Raw genomic sequence first — 5,000 nt, forward strand, 5'->3', positions numbered from 1 at the left:
CCGTGGCCACGGGCGACACTGATCCGCAGCGATGGGGGAGCAGGTGGGAGAGAGCCCCGCGAGGTGGACTCCTTCCAACTACTTCAAACCATTGCTGTTGTGGTAAAGTTTATAACACCAGCAAAACTCTTAATTGCACATTTTTCCGTGTGTTTGTAGGTTAAAATCCAGTCCAGGCTGGCGTTTAAAACCTGAGCTAACACCATGATCCGGGTTTCTTAGGCAACAGGGAGGCAGGGGCAAAAGGATCCTTGGCAGAGGGACGACTGGAAACACAGCCTTTACTTTCACCATTGTGTTTGGCCGCCTCCCACCACCATCTGAATCCCACTATTCATCCACCGCGCACAATGAAGCCTCCACAGCTTCCTCCCGGACCCCCTCCTCCTCCTCTTCCTCCCTCCAATTATCCCCCTATCTCTCGCCGCTTTATCCTCTCGCTCGCACACACACTCCTCTCTCTTTAAACCCGCTTTTTATGATCATTTTCCGCAGTAACGACCGCCCTCCGTCGTTTTAATGTTTTGCCTGGGATTTATCTGTCACCGAGGCCCGTCGTCGTGGTGTTTTGCCCTCAGCAGAGGTTGCGGCAGCTGTGGACAGCTCAGCGGCGACAGATGGAGGGGGGGGGGGGGGGGGGGTGTTGAGCCTGAACGTTTTTGACTTTTGATCAATTTGTTGCTTTTAAAAGCCCCGCGTCCCGGGGTCTGGTGTCATTTTGCACAATGGAGAGAGTCATGACCGACATCTCCAAGACCCTAAATCTGGGTATTTAGGGTCTTTCTGTAAACACAAATAGGTTAAAATTGCCAAAAAAACTCACATTTATCATGTTGTGGTACAGTTTGATGTATGAGGAACTAACCCGAGGGTCAATATGTGTTATTTTTACCACCAGGGGAAGCATTGGTAATGTTTTTTTCTGTCTGATGCTACGGGCTATGTGGTTTTTAGCTTTTGCACCACATGAGCTCACATGGTTTATTGCACTGTCTAGTGGACAGAACATTTTAAAGATGAGCTTTTGCTTTATCAGTTGCTGTAACTTACAGCGTCTGCCGTATTAGGTGTCTCCATTCATTAATTTAAACACATTTATTCATGTAAAGAAACAACTTAAAAATGTGTACGTCTCCATTTTTAATTAGGTGAGCAGTAAGTCTTGTCCAATAACATTTTGGGTCTTCTCATTCGCTGTCTTCTTACCACCTCACCCCATAGGTCTTCTGTAGGAGCTACGTCTGGAGATTGGGATTACATGGAAAAAGGTTGATTTTCGTGTCTACATTTGTATGTTTTGGATCACTTTCCTGCTTGAAAGACCCGATAGGCTCTGTTTTCTGTCAGATGCTACCAGATTTAAAATATCCCGGTACAGTGGTACCTAGGGCTGGACGATAATTCAATAACAATATATATCGATCGATAATTGTATAATTGATGATAGTAAAAAAGATTAATAAAAAGTTTAATAAAATAACCGTTTTCTTTCCTTTCCTCTTCATTTTAGCCATGTAGGTTAATACTACAGTCATTACATCCGCCCAGCCAATCACAAACGCAGACCCAGGAACCAAGCTCCGCCCCTTTCAAAGAGTTCAGAGAGCAAGCGTTCTCTTTTCTTTTTTAAAAACTTGCAGTTTTGGTAAAAAGTTGGTTAAATGAAAGGTGTTTGTGTGTTCTTTATCTAAAAATATGCCGCTAAGCAACAGCATAAAATGGCCAGGACTGCACTTAAAATATATGTTTTAAATTTGTTGAGTTATCTACATCAATCAATATGATTTCCTTTTTATCGATATGCTTTATTTCTATATCGTCCAGCCCTAGTGGTACCTTGAATTACGAGAGTCCCAACTAAGATATTTTCTATATATGAGTTGTCTCTCAGGGAACTGAAGTTTGGCTTAAGAGCCAGCCTCAGACATCCCACCACTAGTGGGCGCAGTAGTCTTAAAAGAATTAAAGGCATCTTTAATACTGATACATGAAACCCCCAAGAAGAGACAAGACAGGATACTGAATTAACGAGAACGAGACGGGATGACATTTTATTAAGATTTTGTGAAATCCCAGTTGCCATTGATTGCATGCGCAGTGATTAATATTTAGCTCAACGTACACCTAGATGTCCAGCAATATGTCGTAATAGTGACGCTTTCTGCCTCTTTTAGCATCTAAACAATTTTGGTCTTGCACTGCTCGTGGAGATTAGGGATCACTGTGAGAGGAAAATGTGCACGAGATGGATTGCTGTAGTTTGCTTCTGACGTGTTGAGAAGTCTCCTAAAAATCTGATTTTCCACAACAGAAAATGGCCCCATATCAGTTGTAATAAATAAGCCATTGTGTCTTGTTATTGCTGCAGCTTTAGCATGTTAGCCACAGTGTAAGGTCTTTTACTTTGCAGTGCTTACATAGAGTTCACGTCTGGTCATATAATGTTTCTACTGGAAACCCACAAAAGGCTGCTTAACAAAGGATTCATGACTATCTGGGGAATCCACCATTACAACTTCGTCAGGTGAAGCCATGCTGACTGCAACTACTGGACAGATCTCACGAGATAGCAGTTGCCTCAATGATAAACATTGTGATATTTTAAAGGTGCATAGCCACGTAATTTGACTTTTTTTATTTACTCGTCAGTAGCTTGCTCTGGTTGCATATAAAGTATTTATGAAAGAGTACATAAAGCCTTTCGTGTTTATTTATGATTTTAACAGAAGTACGTACTGTGCATGCACAGCAGGGGTTAAAACAAGGAAGCGGCTAACGGCTATTAGCATCTCCCAGCGAAACAATGAAGAATGGTCCAAGATCCTGTGGGGAAAAAAATATGATTCCAAGAGGGAAAAGCCTGGAATGTCTCTAGGAATACAACCTGAACGTTGGTGTTCACTGAAGCGGACGCTACAGCTGCCGAGGCTCAGATGTGACGCAGAGTTGATAGACGCGAGTAAATGTTCTGATATGAGGCTCTTAAAGTTGCTGTTAGATCACTTTATCTAATTAATAACGGTTGGTGCGAAGCATATAATGTGGCAATATACTTTAAAGGAGCATAGTGTTAAGTTACAGGATTTTTGCAGAAGTTTGCCCCCTCTGGTGACAAGTTGAAATTACACCTGTGTGCACATGCATGAAGGTAGAGGAGAAGCCGCTGCGACTACACAGGCCTTTCGTTTAGAGGCATTATGTCTTCTCATGTAAGAAAGTGTCAATATGGAAGTTAGCCCGTGTTTTCTGGCTAATGCGTTGATTATGGCGGAGACTTGTCAAAGTAGCTAAGTGAACGAGAGCGCACATCCAGAGGATTCGGCCCGAATGACTCTCTCATGAACTGACTAATACAGACTATAGAGATAACTGCGGTAAATACAAGATAACTCATTTTACATGTCGGGCAATTGTATGGGAAAGAAAATAAATAATACTTAACGTCCAAACTTGCACAATGCGCCTTTAATATAACCTCCCAGAAGAGCACAGCTGGTGAAAAATCCACATTTGACATTTGACCGTAGGTTTTAAAATCAACAGGAAGTGCATGCCTTATGTCATTACGTTAATATGAGCACTGAAAAAAAAAGACTGGAACCGGTAAACAAGGATTTCATCAATATCACATTTCTGCATCTGCTATGTTCTGCTGTCCACGAAAGCATCGGCCAACATCGACAGCTGAGATATTTCTGCTGCAAATCAAGTTTCCAAAGTGTCAGAGACGCACAACCAGGAGAGGTGGCATGGCTCTGTTATTCTGACCTCAGATACAACTGAAGGAAACGCTCCCGCGGGAGGCTGAGCCAGATCTTTAAATCTAGGAGAATAAACTCGGCCAGCTTCCGACACAGTGGCCCCTCTGACGGTCACAGACACACCGGGTAAAGCTAACAAGGAGGGGGTTGAGATTCAGAGCACGAGGCCCGGTTGCAGTGAAGATTATCTGCTGCAGGAAACAGAAATCTCAGTGTATGTTTAGCCAAATTCAGGTGGTGAGGATATAATAATGTTAATAATAATTGATGAGGTTTCATCTTACTACTTGTTAGCTTGTAAAACCTCTAATGACACACAGCTTCATGCAAACTGCTCTGCGATATGTTGCGGGATTGTTCACACGACTAATAAAGGGAACAAACCCGTTTTCCGTACATTCGGCAGATTTTCACAAAACCATCCAGCTACACAAACCGATTTCTGTCTCCAATAGACCAGAGCATTTGCTGAGGCAGCTCCCTGTAAAAAGTCTCAACGACGGCTGAATAAATGTGCACAAACAGCAGGTACGCATGTGTCTCCATCTAACTGAATCAACTTAATTTCCACCATGTTGTTTGATGTACCAAAGGGTGTGCAAAGGCACCAAAAATGCCATCTACAGCAATTATACTAAATGACTGTAGGAGTTCTTGATCAGGTTTTAGTCTTGTAGGATCCCTATTCTAACATCTTTCAATTAAATCTTCACGATTAACAACAAAGTTATGAAGAAAACCAAGTCAGACACTAAGAACATATCTGGATTCTATTTAAAAAGCAAATTGTAACTTATTTAAATTGAACCTATCCTAATTTTAAAACCAAAAGTTAGGATTCTTGTGTTTTGGTTCGTTCTTTATTGTAGCAATGCCTTTTTTGCAACCAATATTGTGCTACTTGAGTATGTAGGTTGCCAGATTGTGCTCATTATCTCTATTTTTAGCTGGGATATATAAAAGCTTTTTGTGCCCCCCAGCATACATACATACAATCATATATATATATATATATATATATATATATATATATATATATATATATATATATATATATATATATATATATATATATATATATATATATATAAATCAAAGCAAATATTAACATATATTTTCAAATACCAGCTAGAATCTGGAATTAATCAACCTTTTCACCCTATTAGCTGTAAGAAAAGCCTTGGTTTGGCTTGCAATACTTCGAGGTTTTGTATAATTCAATTCCTGTACCTGGCACTG

General features: G+C 40.9%; 1 protein-coding gene across 5 annotated transcripts in view; it reads right to left on the reverse strand.

Annotated features, from left to right (window-relative positions):
• The window catches only part of clip2 (CAP-GLY domain containing linker protein 2), a 58,907-nt gene that overhangs the window by 39,705 nt on the left and 14,202 nt on the right, over positions 1-5,000 (reverse strand). The window lies entirely within an intron of this gene.

The sequence above is a fragment of the Fundulus heteroclitus genome, chromosome 11, assembly GCF_011125445.2.
Source record: "Fundulus heteroclitus isolate FHET01 chromosome 11, MU-UCD_Fhet_4.1, whole genome shotgun sequence".
Lineage (NCBI taxonomy): Eukaryota > Metazoa > Chordata > Actinopteri > Cyprinodontiformes > Fundulidae > Fundulus > Fundulus heteroclitus.